The sequence below is a fragment of the Miniopterus schreibersii genome (assembly GCF_964146895.1).
Source record: "Miniopterus schreibersii genome assembly, chromosome: 21".
Taxonomy (NCBI): Eukaryota; Metazoa; Chordata; class Mammalia; order Chiroptera; family Miniopteridae; genus Miniopterus; species Miniopterus schreibersii.
The window spans coordinates 6,609,567-6,624,472 of NC_138123.1; the positions used below are offsets into that span (position 1 = coordinate 6,609,567).

At 49.5% G+C, this 14,906-nt stretch overlaps 1 protein-coding gene across 2 annotated transcripts in view; it reads right to left on the reverse strand.

Annotated features, from left to right (window-relative positions):
- Positions 1–14,906, reverse strand: part of SUSD4 (sushi domain containing 4) — a 66,172-nt gene that overhangs the window by 49,535 nt on the left and 1,731 nt on the right. The window lies entirely within an intron of this gene.

A 14,906-nucleotide genomic window follows, 5' to 3' on the forward strand; every position in this document is an offset into this window, starting at 1 on the left:
CCCAGCTTGGAAGTGCCGGTGGTCCCTGGATCCACCGATGGGGCGCCTGAGTGTTCCCAGGTCCAGGTCTTGTTTTAAATACACCAACAGAAAGACCACCCACATTCCTCCCCTGCGTCTCAAATACGATGACAACTGTGTGTGCATCCACACCCATAGGGGGCGCTCCCAACTCCTCCCTGCCCAGGTAATGACCAGCAAGGGGCCACTCTCAGCCCGGAGGAGGGGAGCAAATATCTTGGTGCAGTGGGAAGAGGTGGGACTTTGGGTTCAGAGAGGCCTGAGTCAAAACCCCTGTCAACCACCTGCCTCCTGCTGGCCCATCACGACCCCTCCCTGTCTTGGCCAAATTCTGTCATTTTTCAGGGTCTCACTCTGGTGTAAAACAGAGCTAAGGGTCACTAATTTGCTGGTCATGTGGAAGGTAAATGAGGCAACATGCAAAGCATCCAGAAGGATGCCCAGCACAAAGGAGTCCTGGTCAAGGCTTCTTGATGGTCATGGCCAAGGGGGACCACAGTCACAGTGGTTGGTCAGGAGACCAGGTGGGGACCTGGGGCACACAGGGCGGGGAAGACCACTGGAGGGTCCTCAGTGTCCCGCTATCGGGCTAGTTCTCATTTCAGTCGTGTTCTCTGGGTCCATGGTATTTTCTAGCTGAAACCGCAGTATCCTCGGGGCTGATGCAGCCTTCAGAAATGTTCTACCCAATAACCCGAAGGAGATTTAAAATAACAAAGAGGTTTGCCATTTTTCAGAGAATACCAGTATTGAATAGATGTCACTGGTCCCCAAATTAATCTACAAAATTAACAAAATGATTCTAAAATGTATCTGGATGAATAATTTCATGGGACTAGCTGAGAACATTTGGAGAAGAAAGAGTAATGAGTGGGGATTTGCTCTATCAGATTTCAAAAGGCACAAGTAGTAAAACTGTGTGGTAATGGCACAGGGAGAGACATCAAATCAATGGAATATAATAAAAGGGTCCTGAAACAGACCCAAATATCTAACGATGTTAGTATCTCATGAAGACGGTATTTCAAAACAGCGGAAAACAAATGAACAACTCAGTGGATAGTGTTGGTACAACCGGCCAGCCACTGTGATGAAAAGAAACTACATCCCCACGTCTCGACCCAAGACACAGACATGAACGTCCAGATTAAGTAAAATAGAACAAATAAACTATCGAAAGGTAGGTGGATGTTTAAATTACCTTGAGTTGGCCAAGAACTTTCTAAGCATGCCACCAGATGGAGGAAACCAGAGAGGAGAAAGGTTGATAGGATGATCACAGGTGCATTTAAAGGCAAGAAAAAACTGCAAGCACAATTATCGTAATATAGGTGAAAGGATGAATATTTGAGAAGTTTTAACAAATGGATAAGAGATTTTTTAAATCAATAGAAAGGTTGACAAAGAACATGAACCAACGATTCAAAACCAAACCAAAAAATGCAAATGGCCCATAAAGACATGAGGCTTTCTTCCCTCCAGCCGCCTTGCCCTTCTTTGGGGTTCTTGGCCACTCTGTGCTACCTCCTTGCACAGGGTCTTGGCACAGGTTGTTCCCTCTACCGGAACACCCCCTCCTTTGACCTTCACCTCGTTACACCCTTCGGCTCTGCTCGAAGCTAGCTTCCCCAGGACAGCCCTCTGTGAACACCCCCAACACAGACTAAACCAGATTCACCCTCCTCCCACGTAAGCGCCTTCAACACCAAGCCACATGCCTCCTGGCCTCTCCACAGCCTGTAAGTGTCCTTTTATTTCTGTAATTCTCAGGCCGTCTCCCCAGTGGACAAATTGCCTCTGGTTTTTATTGATCATGGTCAATGGGATATGCATAAAATGGAGTACTATACAGCAAGTTAAAGTGATGTCATACAAGGGTATGAAAGATACCACAACGTATTGTTAAGTAACAAAACAGGTCACAAAATAATGTATATAGTACCATTTGGGAGGAAATGTGCACACATAGGGAAGAGATATACATCACGTTTTTAACACAGGGATAGTGACATTTATTTTATTAATTTTGCTTATCCAAATTTTCTTTAAAAATTCAATAATAAATATTTATATATTTTTTTAAGTAAGGAGAAATTATTAAAACTAGCCATGGTTTTTCCACTCTAAGCCATGGAGTCCCTGTGTGATTTTTACAGGAACTACGATGGGTGTCCCTTTCCCCAAATTCTCCCTGACCTTCCCTTGGCCCTTCATCTTTACTTCCACCAACAGAAAGAAAGACAACATAGCCCAGCTCCAAGGCACCGGGTAGAACCCTGTTTAGCCACCTCTAAGCCCGGGATTACCCATCTTCAGAAAATCCAAACAAGCACATCCCATTTTAAGAAAACCTTAGATCCCCGCTAAGTAGCCAGACTCCCAAGAACGGTTCGAATGGCACGTGGGTTACACATTCCACTCGGTGCATCTGTGCGGACAGCTGACCCCCTAATAAAATGGCAAAAGGGGCGTTTGCAGGTTTTAACATCGGATGGCAGAGATCACTCTCACAGTGTTTCAGAGATGGGCAGATGGCATGTGTTCAGCAGGAGGAGCCGGGCAGGTGAAAGTGTCACTGTCAGAGGTCAGGGTGGGGTGGCTATGGGACCAGCTTCCCGGCGAGGGGCTCACACCACGGCAGAGTCCAAGCACTGCACCCATCTGATGTTCCTATCACGGCCAGGCTGTGCTGACACTGCACTTTCCCGGGGCTTCCTTCTGGAGTATAAAATTGGCCTACTTATTTGTGAGGAAAGGAAAAAGCCCGGCTGCACTTCATCCACCAAAGAAATTGCTTTTAAGAACCGTTCATGGCTGAGAAAAGCCTCCCCTTGAAGAGCAGCCAAGGACAAGGCCCGCGTTCCTCATCTGTGTGAGCCCCGCACCTCGGATTTCAACCCCAGGAAAATGTCCCAGCCCCGCGCCGTGTGCTCGGGACCCCGAGGCCCCGGTTTAATCTGGATGCACAGCTCCCATTCGAGGCCGGGCACGCTCTCCTTCCCCAAGCTCTAAGCTGGAGGCCGCCTGGGCAATTTTCCTGAACACTTAGCACTATTTCTTCTGTCCAAGGCCAGGCGTCTGGGGGTTAGAAGACAGACAGATCCTGCAGAAATACACCTTCCTCTCTGTCGTCTCTCTCCTCTCTTTTTTAACTTCTCTGTTCATCTCTTTCTCTCTCCTCTATATTTCTTTTTCTTATTTAAGGGGGGGGGGAGATGATACCAGTAATTTGCTATTAAGTGCAAACAGACACAGCTTCTGTTATTCACTGTAAAAAAACCAAATAAATAATTGGATGCGTGATGAGGCCGGTGAGGCCAACTTATATTGAAGAGACACTCACAAACCAATCATGAAAACGCTGTCCCCGGGGTCACTAATGTGCTCTTCACACAGGGGCTGCTTTTAGCTCCCATCCATCCTCTCCAGCTCTGCACCTCCCGACACCCTCTCGTCCCCGAGTCTGGCAACACCACATTATCCCGGCTCCCCATCAATCTCCCTGGACAGTCCCTGGGTCTCCGGTGAGGAAACTGAGGCACAGAGAGGTTCAAGGCCCTGTCCAAGATCACAAGCTTATTACCAGGCGGAGCCGGGATTCAAAGCCAGGCCTCCTGACTCTCCCTCTCCCCCAGCCGCCTGGGGTGTCACGCACAGGCCCCCCCCCGCACCCCATCCCTCAGTCTTCTCTCTAAACTACTCAACGCTTTGTAATGACCACTTCCCAAGAGATGACTCCTAAATCCCGATTTATAACCCCAACTTCTCTCATGCCGTCCACAGTCTCAAATGCCTGCTGGGCAATTCCACCTGTGTGTGAGGATTTAAATATCTTTAGGCCAAACTCATCTTCTTTCTAAAATAAGCTTTCTTCCTGACGTCTCCATTACAGTGAGTGATCCCTGCCTCTCTCTGACACCCACGCTAGGAACCTCTGGCTGCAGTTTCTCCCTTGATCTCCCCCCCTGTTCCCTTGAATTCTCTGCCATCCCTTCTGCCTGCACCTCCTCCTGCCCCTCAGCACCCTCACCTGGAACACCCCCTCCTGGTTACCTGCCTCCACCTCCCCCCGGTGCACTCGGCCCCCACCACAGCCAGACTCAAGCCTAGAGGAGGTTTCTCGCCCTCCATCCATGAATGACTTCATGAAAAACAAGATTCCTAGCAGGGAAGGAACCATAGACGCGATCGGGGCTGGGATTCACTGAACTTGTGTTCTGGGCCAGGTTTGGTTGTAAATGCTTGTCCATGTATTATCTCACTTAATCCAAATAACCCACCGAAAGCCGGGTCCCGTGGTTATAATCCCCAGCTGCCCGAAGGATGGCGAAGGAAGTGACAGAAAAGTCCCACCAGGGAAAAGGGGTCCCAGTCTCAGCTCTGCCACTAACCAGCTGCGAAACCGGCAAGGCGCTCCCCTCCCCAGGCCCTCATTCCCACGCCAGTAACGAAGACAGTCCGATTCCACCCACCCAAAGCCCAGGCTGGGTCCAGAGCGCTGAGCGACAGGGACATTTATTACGTTTCTAATATTCATTATGGCCAACAGAAACCCCACTTTTTTCATGTGCACTAAAACCATCCGCGTGGAGCACTGGGAACAGTAGTGTAATCACGGTTACAAAGGCTATAATGCCTCAATATGTCATAACAACATGGTGAATTAGAGGCGTAGCTGACACCAAGCATCACTTTCGCCTGTTTATTAGAATATTTCTCATTCTGCCCACATTTTGGGGGGGGATGAAGATGGATATCTTCTACACATAATTTTCAGTAACAGTGCAGGCGTTTGGGTCCTGCCTGCCATTCATCTCTGACTCCCCCATCCCGCCTGGTCCAGCGCCTTGCCCGTAACGGAAGCTCCGTAAGTGTGTGCTGAATAAATGATCATCCTACCTCTTCTGTATTTATTTTTTTTAATATTCATAGAGAACACACTTAATAGCAGGGTTTTCTAAATGGCACAGTGTTTGCAACTGCCAGGGAGGGTGAGGGGTTAAGTTAAAGGGGCAGGTCTCTGATGGCCCTCAGTCCAGATGAACTTGTCAGCCTCCCTGTCTGCTTTTCTCCTTTGTCCCCTGTTTCCCCCGGTATGCCTGGATCTTCAGCCCACGGGCGTTTAAAGCCCAAAACTTCAAGAGAGAGGCAATCAGAAATAGGAAAAATAATTCCCCAAGCCCTTGAAAACAGCTTCCCCTCTGCAGGGTCTCAGTCGGTAGCTCAGCCGCAGATTCACTCTAATCAGTTGGTTCTGAGCCTGGGATTTTTTTTTTTTTTTTAACCCCTTTTGGGTAATGAGCCCATCGGAGAACTTGTTGAAAGCTGTAGACGCTCTTTGGAGAAGTAGGGTGGGGGTAGGGGTGGCTCATAGACCCCCAGAAGCTGGTCCATGGCACAAGGCTAAGAATTCTAGAATGTGGGGCGCAGAGATGGTCAGCAAAGCGAGCCTGACCCCAGCTGCCTTGGCCACTGACTTCTCTGCCGAGGGCCTTTTTTTAAATGGAAAGGGCTGCCAGTCTCATAACACGAGCTCCTTAGGATGGAACCACAACCAAACCTGGACGCAGGTTTGTTTCAACTTAAAATACCAGAAGATGAAAAAAATAAACAAAGGAAATGTTTGGACCAGGAGAGAAGAAATTGCCCCATGAAAGAGAAACTTGAAATGACTTAAAAACACAATTGGAGATAACCTCCTATTACCCTAGATATTAACCAGTCACTTTTCCTCAGACTAACGCTGTGTAATAATTCAATATTTACCTGACCTAAACCAGGGGTAGGCCCACTGGTGGCCTGGAGGGCCACTTGCAATTGATTTTTGAGTGGCCAGCAGCTGTAATCGAATAATGGGAGTGTCTAGCAATAGGCTGATTAGGTTAGAGCAAACATTATGGCCCTGTATTTGGGAAACTGCAAATTTGAGCTTCCAGATGATCTCTGGACCCCGCCAGCAGGGTCAGCATGTTAAGTCAGTCTAGAGCAAACCTTAGGAAATGTTCGGTGAATGTCTTAACAAAAGGCATGAGTAGGTAAGTTAATAGCCTGTAAACTCCTCAATGCCCCCATCCCCACCCCCACACAGGCAAGTTCACGTATCTTTGCCTTTGCCCGTGTTGCTCCTCTCCCCCTTTCTTCATCTAATTGCCACAACAATGATAAAAATAACCAGGAGCCTGCCAGTCAACACATATTCAAATCTTACCACATGCCAGGCACTGTTTTGTGTGCTTTCCACAGATGAACCCATTGAATCTTCGCAACAGTTCTATGGCGTGGCTATTACCCCCATTTTACAGATGAGGAACCTGAGGCAGAGACAGAGTAAGCAGTTTGCCTCACGTATAAATCAACCAAGCAGCAGAGCTGGGATTTGATCTCAGGGGGTCTGTCTCTAGAACCCTGTTCTTAGTGGCCGCCCTAACGTGCCCCATGGGTGACAGAGACCTTTTTCCCTCCTCTTTAGAATGACAGGGCTGGACTGGGTGCAGGGTTTTCACAGGCTGGGGAGAGGTTAAGAGGAGGCACTGCATGGAAAGCAGGTGCACAGTCAGGGGAAAGCAGGTGGGGGCTCTGGGCAGCTTGCTCAGCCAGGTCCCACAGTCCCCACTCTGTCCAGGCAGACCCTGTGAGGGAGCCAAGGGGCCCCCATCAACCTTGGACCAGACTCTCTCCATGGTCCTCCCTAGCCCAGCAGTGCATGACTGCAGTGCTCTGAGAATCTCAGGGCTAGGGAAGCCGGGGACCAGCCACGAGGTCACAGAAAGGGTGGAAGAGAGATATAACCGGTCTCTGAAGGGATGTGAAGGCTCTGTGAAGGTAGAAAGGGGACAAGGGACATCCAGGCCGGGGACAGCTGTGTGAAGGCCAGCACCCAGAGCCAAGCCAATGAATAGGTCTGATTTGAATTTCACCTCACCCTTGTTTTTCCGGGTCAATGGACCATCCTTACTACAGCATCTTCTGGACTCTTAGTGAATCTGTGGCCCTCCTGCTCTTCCACCGTGGGAGAGCAACCGTGTGTGTCTCTCTTAATCCAGGAACAGGACTGAAAAAGTCAAGTTTAAATGTAAATTGAGGGCCCAGGGAGAAAGGGGCTTGGTACATTTCCGCGGAATTTAGCTTCTGCTACATCGCCGAGAACATGACCCAATTTAGCAACATCAACACAGCAGGTCCTAGAGAAAATGCCAACTATTAGAAGACCAAGGCACGTAGGAGGTGAGATGAACACAAACCGCGCGGCGAAGTGGAGGCAGAGACCAGCCACCAGCTCTGCTTTTGAAAAGAGCCCCTGGTCGCCACACTGCAAGAAGGAAACTGAGAGAGAACCATTTTAACAGTGGTGGCAACCACAGACTTGCGGGAATCTGCCCTTGAATGTGGCCCTGATTCACCCAAGGCACAAAGGCGACAGAGACAGGGTAGGTTCACCCCCTTTTCTAGGTCCTCGGTGTGTTTGGGGGGGCCCCCGAAGAATTGGGTCTTCCTTCATCCGGAGATGACAAAGGGCAGAAGCTCTGAATACCCATTACCTTGTAAGGGAAATCCGCAGAGGGCAGCCGTCCAGCAAAGCCACTCTCAAGGGAAAATGCCTGGCTGCCTCATCAATCCATGCAAGACCCTCTTCTGTTCATTCAAAGCCCATTGATCAGGTCCTTATTCTGAGGACTCCTTCCCCTAATCAGACCCTGGCATTCCAGGAGCCCACACATGGCAAAGAACTGAAGACAGTCAGGGCCAAAAAGGCTGCAGCGAGGTGCCCTGGGCTGGCTGGCAGGCCGCTTTCCTGAAGGGCCCTGAGGCTGGAACAGAGACTGAGGGTTTCCAGGCATTCCTGCTAAAGAGTAGGAACCCCGAGATCTCCAGCCCACAGGCACCCAACAGTGGCATCCCACCTGCAGAGCTATAAAGAGACGCAAGAATTAGAGGCAGCCGGCAGCTGGAGGTGAGAGGAGGCATTCCGCGTGGATAAAGCGCTGAGTGATTCTCTAGACAGATCTAAACGCGGCTCCCCATTCATCCCACGGTCCTGCCTGAGCCTAAAGATGCTGGCCCACTGCGCCCAGATGCTTCCAGCTGCAATGATGCCACGCAGGGTGACGGGCAGGCAGACAGGGACTTGAGCACCTGCTTCCCTCTGAATCACTCGCCTGCCTCACACGTTCAGTTTCCTTTTCCCGAGGCTTCTGTGAGCCCACAAAGGAGACCGCTGGGCCCAGCAAACCGCTGTTGAGGAGTCCCTCTCAATGGTACAAGGACCTTCTCCATCTCCAGACGCGAATATTCACGGAACACACCAGTGGCAGGGATGGAGCACAGATCGGCACATCTCATTTGCAGCAAAAGAGCCCCTCCAGCCGCCTGACATCGTATCCACCAAAATGAGCTTTCCCCGGGTCAGAGCCTGCTCGTGGGGAGGCATTTGCACGCTGTGCCGAGCATCCCTGCCCCTCCCTTCCCACGTAGGGAAGCAAAAGACAAAAATGGCCCTAGGTGCAGTGGAGAGAGGTGTCCTTCCAGACTCGCCATCACAACTGTATCATATTTATAAACCGCCTTGTCTTCCAACCCTGCCTCCTGCATCTGCACGCATCCCACCCCTTGGGAGGTGTAGGGGAACAGCCCTATTACTCCTGCCTTCCAGATGAAAGCCTGAAGAGGTTAAGTGACTTGTGGCAGAGGTGACAGAGCTGGTCGCAGGGGGTGTGGGTGACAGAGGGATTTGGCGATTAACTGACAGCCTGGGAAGATGACACTTTGGAGGACTGGAGGGCAGGGCTGCCGAAGGATTGTGGCGGGAAGACAGGCATGGGAAGCACTGGGAACCTAACAAATCCCAGCGCCCAGGAGTTCAGAAGGGGCCACAGCAGGGAGGAAGTCCCCTGGCCACCAGCATTACACGCATGCACAGGGCCCCCTCTGCTCAACATCCCCAGGAGGGAACCACCCGAAGCTTCCCACAGCCACCTAGTGATCCTGTTGAACTCCAGTTCTCTGGTTGGCTATGGCCTCCCAGGGGAGGCTGGAAAATATTCTGCACTCGAGTCTCAACCATCTCTGTGAAGATCCGCCACCCTCCCAACCACAGCCTCCCCTTTCCTGGCCCTGCTCTCCTTTCGGTCCAGTTGGCACGGACACCCAGATCTCGAAGTACTTACAAAATACTACCAATAAGATAAGAGTGAACCTCCTGCCCCCAAATCAGAATGGGCAATCGACAGCCAGGACCAAGATGTGTGTGGTTGTTGTATTATTACCAATACTGATTATCAGCACAGTGGCTCCTCCTCCTTCCTGGCACTTAAATGTGCATATTCCCTGGGCTTCACCCTCAAACCCTCTTCTTGGCTCGTGTACACCCTCTTCCCGGGAAAACCCAGCCCCTCCTGCAGGCCCAGCAACCCTCTCCACGTAGACGCCACACAAATCTATGTTGCCAGCTCTCATCGCTCTCCTGAGCACCGAGGCGAGTTTTCAACTGCCTGACGGCCAGATGGTGCCCAAACGGACGTCCTGTAGGCAACGCAAGTGCCCTCGTCCAAAATGAACTCATTAGCCTCCCTCCCAATGACCACGGCCGGGGCTCCGGGCACGGTTCTTCCTCCATCCCCACATCCTGCCAGCTGTGTGGCCTCTTTTTTATATGCATTTATTCCTCCCTAGTTAAAGCCCTCATCATGTCCCTCCTGGGCCAATGCAAGAGTTTCCTAGCTGGCCCCAACTGGAAATAAGTCCCCCAAGGGCAGGGTTTAGTCTTGTGGCCACTGTACCTCCACCTAGTCACTGTTAAACAGTTAATGAGTAAGGGCCTCTCTGTCTCCCCTCCATCTTTCACAACGCTAAAAAATTCTCGTCTAAAACAAAGATCCGATCACGCCAGGCCCCTGCAGACTATCATGTAGTCTCCCGGCTGACTACCGTGTAACAGTCACAGGCCTAAGCCTGGTAGCTGGCTGCCATGCGCGACCCACCGGCCTGCCCAGTCTCTTCTCCTCTCAAACTCTTTGCCCTTCACTAAGGCTGCCCTGAGCTCGTCCTTGTCTCCGGTACATATGCTCCCTCATTCGGAGCCTCTGCTTCTGCTATCCTCTCTCCTGGAAAAAGGCACCTCTCAACACCTGCTCTGCCTGCAAAATTATTTTATTACTCAAGACTTGGCTCAAATGTCATCCTCTTTGGTAAGCCTGCCCCTTCCCCAGAGTCTCCGACATAGGACCTCCGATACCATATCACGGTGGAGAGTTGTGTGGGTCTCCGGGGGCCTAGGATCAGCGACCACCTAATGATTTCAATGCCACGTATCTGTCTCGGCCTGCGCCACGGGGTATTACTATGCATTCGTCATGCTACGGCCTTTCGGGGCAAAGGAAGCTCTTGGTAACCCTGGCGCACTGAAAACAGCACGCATTCGTTACCAGTTTGTGGGTGATAATATCAGTACCTCGAGTAACTACCCTTTCCCCTATTAATGCATGTGGGTCTCACAGCCACCACGGGAGGCAGGTGGTGCAAGTATTATTCCCATTTCACAGACAGTGATAATGAAACTGAGGCAGAAGTTAGGCTACTGCCACTTAGCCAGTTGGGGACGGAAGCAAACGGCCATGGGTACCTTCCACTGGGCATTGCTATACTTCTCCAGCTCTTTGCCTCAAGAAACTAAAATATATCTTCCTCTAAGTCATTGTGACAAGCAGATGAGCCCCTCCGTCTGCGAAACAATGGTGTCAACAGAAGGGAGAGAGAAAAGAACAGGTGCCCCATTTACGAAGGGGAAAATCTGGGCAAGCCCTTAAAGGCCGCGTAGCGATTCAGAACTGGATTGCCCTACACCAGAGAAAGTGCATGTTTCTCAAAGATTATTTGCCCATTCTGTTTAAGTATGATTTAAACATAGAGGTGGCCCCAGTCAGCCATCGAGTATATGCTGTCAATCTATTGCTTAAATTTGCAGATGTGCCCCCGAGAAAGAAACTTAAAATGCATCCTTGGATTAGATTCTAACACTGAGACTCAGAGCTAGTTAACAGAAGCAGTCTAATAGAATAATCTCTCACAGGATTAATCCTCTAAACCTATCAAATTTCCACAATACAAGCAGGGCCTGCTGTTTCTAGCCTGAAGAGGAGCAGAACCTTCTGAGGTTAAGTGTTCAGGGAAGTCCTACGGATCCTTCTACATACTGAGAATCTGAATCTGGAAACCAGCTGGATCAGTAACGACGCTGCACACGCACAGATTTTATAGAGGCCACTGCAAGGATGGGTTTCATTTCTTTCTTAAAAGAACCTCCCTCTTACTGGTTCACCCGATTCAATCACATATATCTTTGATAAGTGCAATCAGACCGAAGAAATAAGGTCTTTTTGGATTTTGTTACGCTGAGGAAAAGGCATAGAGCACAGGAGTGACCCTCGCTGTGGAGCTTCTCCCACGCTGGTAATTCCAGGAGATTAAAGTCACCATTTTCAAACAGAAACATGAGCTAGCCAGGTCCAACCTCCGTTCCCCAAAAAAACTTAGGCATCCTCTCCTGAGGAGCTCAGTTTAGTGGGGTAATGATGAAATGATCATTGATCAAGTTTACTGAGCTCTGCAATTCCTCTGGATTCTAAGAATAAACATGTTCGTTCTGCAGGTTCACACCAGTGTCTGCCCACAGCCCCTGCCCTCCTGGGCCTGGACGTGCCTTCACTCGGCAGTGGGGTCATGGAGGCTCGTCCACCATGGCGCTCCCAAGTTCACTGTCACTTCCAAACAACGTCTAGAATTATTTTGTTTTACTTCTCTGATGTCCCCCGTTTACCTTGTTTAAGATTAATAAAGCAATTACAACCCTCTCGATTAAAAAGCTATTTTAAAATGCACTTTTAATTCGAGTTTGTGAGCATCTCGCTTAATTATTTCTATTTGTTTTGCCCCTTGAGTGGGTAATTTCTTCCGTCTTAGAGTAGCACGGGATTCCCTTTTTCTTAAAGAAGAGGAAATATTGGGCCGAATTCTTCCCTAACACTCAGCATCTTAGGCTCAGGCCATCAGCTCTCATGAGTAATGAATAAAGTCAAGGTCCTGGCCTTCAGTGGGCTTAGGGTCTGGTGGATGCGACAACACTGGGAAGGAGGGTTATACCTAACGCAGTGGGAGCCCGGGTGAGGGGAGACTTCAGTGACCGGGGAAATATGAAACATATTAGGACATTTGTGCTGGGTCTTAAAGAGAAGTGTGTTCATTGGCAAAAAATAAAGAGCAAAGGAAGGCTCTTCTAGATAAAAAGAATATTATAAACAACGGCGCTGGGAACAGGGTGCGGATAGGCACTCAATATACATGGAATGAGTGGAGCAAAGGCCCAGATGATTATAGCATTGTCTTAGCCCCTCCTCACTATCACTATCTACATTTATGGAGCATCTACATGATTTCCATCCATCATTCCACCCTGTAAGTTAAGCGGTGTCATCTGCAATGAATGGGTGAGGAAACTCAGGTTTTCAAGGCCCCAAAGCTATCAAATAGCAGAGCTTGGCCGGGGTTCCTGATAATATACCGATGTGCTAATGAGCCCACCTTCAGGGACTGATTTATAGAGGAAGCGCTTGCCCAGCCGGTGTGGCTCAGCGGTTGAGCATCAACCTATGATCCAGGAGATCGGGGTTCGATTCCTGGTCAGGGCACATGCCAGGGTTGTGAGCTCAACCCCCAGCAGGAGGCGTGCAGGAGGCAGCTGATCAATGGCTCTCTCTCATCACTGATGTTTCTATCTCTCCCTCTTCCTCTCTCAGAAATCAAGAAAGATATTTAAAAACATAAAAAATAAAAGTAAATATAGAGGAAACTCGTAGCTCTCTTCCTCTACCTCTATGCCAAGGTGCACCACTCCAGGCAGTCCTCAAGCCCCCCCCCCCCCGCCCCAAATATCACTCTGGTAACACGGACTGGATGGAGGAAAAGAGAAGCCTCCACAGCCATGCTCTGTGCCGATTCTGGGATCAGTGGGGTCCTGTGTCTCCCTATCAACCTGATGTTAGTCCTCTCAGGGTATTTGGTCTTAGCAGCCCGAGATAAGGGCCCTTTCCCCCAATTCACAAACGACAAACTGGAAAGAGCCACCCAAAAGTCACCTGAGGTCAATTCAAGCTCCTGAAAGCTCTCCTAGGGCTCAAAGAACTGAACCGACTCTCTGGCATTCGGGGACAAAACACTTCATTTTTATAGAGTTCCTTCCCCCCCCTTTCTTCAACTGATCATTTTCTCAATTTCTCCCTTGCTAGTTCAGGCTTTTTCTGTCACACTTGTATCGGGCACATGCTTTTTTCCTCCCAGCTGAGACTATTATATCTTGCTATTGTTGTGTTCCTTTTCCATTGAAAGCAATCAAAAATGAAAATCCACATTTTGGAACAGTGTCTATTAAATATGCACCTTTCTGTGGGTAAAATAAAAAGAAAGTGCTCTCAGAAGGCTGATTTTCAGCTCTGTGTATCACCCGGAGGTTAGATACTGGGTGGGACCTGCTTCCTCACAGGACATCTGCATGTGGGTCACTGAGAGTGGTGGCCGAGAGTCTAGAGTCAGACTGACTTATTTTAAGCAATGCCTTAATCTAAAGCATCGATAATCAAAGTCTGGTCCTTGGACCAGTAGTAAGGACATCACCTGTGAGCTGGTTGGAAATGCAGACTCTTAGGCCCCACCCCAGACCAACTGCACCAGAACCTGCCTTTCAGCAACATCTCAGGTTGATTCGTATGCACATTCAAGTGTTAGAAGCACAGGTCTAGAATTTAGGTGAATTTCCTTTGAGTACCATCCTAGAGCAGCAACCCATGAACTGGGAGGTCACCGGTTCGATCCCCGGTCAGGGCTTATGCTCAGGTTGCAGGCTCCATCCCCAGCAGGGGACGTGCAGGAGGCAGCTGATCAATGACTCTCCCTCATTGATGTCTCTCTCTTTCCCTCTCCCTTCCTCTCTCTCTAATATCAATAAAAACATACTTTTAAAATGTACATAGATCAACCCTGATTAATCTGCCATCTGCATGGGAGGAAAGCACCAAGAGGATGGGAAATTATACAGACCTGGTTTGAGGGAATGAAAGCGAGACTGAAGGCGAGAGGAGGGGCAAGGAAATGAGTCATCTTGCTCAGTGCGGTCCTGCCCACCTATGCCCACTCACCCAGGAGGCGCAGCTAACAATGTCCAGGGCCCGTCAGAGGCTCTGACCCGAGCCCAGGCAGGCTGCACAGGTGCCGCCTTGGCATTGCGTTTGACTTTGCCAGAATATGAAGATGAAACCTGCCTCAGAGATGTTCCTACAAAAATAAGAGCACCTCTTCCTAAACAATGAAACCGAAAACCAAAACAAGGCCCCCATCCAAAGCAAGTGTTTTCTCACTAACTGACAGGCACGTCACAGAGAGTCCCTTTAGGGTCTGAGCATCTTTCAGGTCTCTAAGTGGGAGGCCTGCGTCATTGGTTACTCTGAGTTCACCTCCAACTTGTTAGTCCCCTCCCCCACTTTCGCGAAATTTTCACTCGTTTTTTTTTTTTTTTCCCATCTTCACCTTAGGATTCTCCAAAATAGCAATATTTTAAAGCACTTAAATGGCTTATGTACATCAGTCCATAGCTGTTTCTCCACCAATTACACCTTCTTAATGTATTAACAGTATCTGGGTTCTGGAACACAATTCTGTCCTTTTAATATGAACACATCAGCAAGGTCTCCTAGAAAGTCTGGAGTGGAAACAGTGATGCACGGCAGTGATCCATGGAGGCAGAGAGATTCTTAGGCTCTGAAATTCAGACAGGACCTGCGTCTCTCTCCCTCCCCCACAACCCAAAGACAGCCCCCTCTCCCAGAACACAGTATGTCATA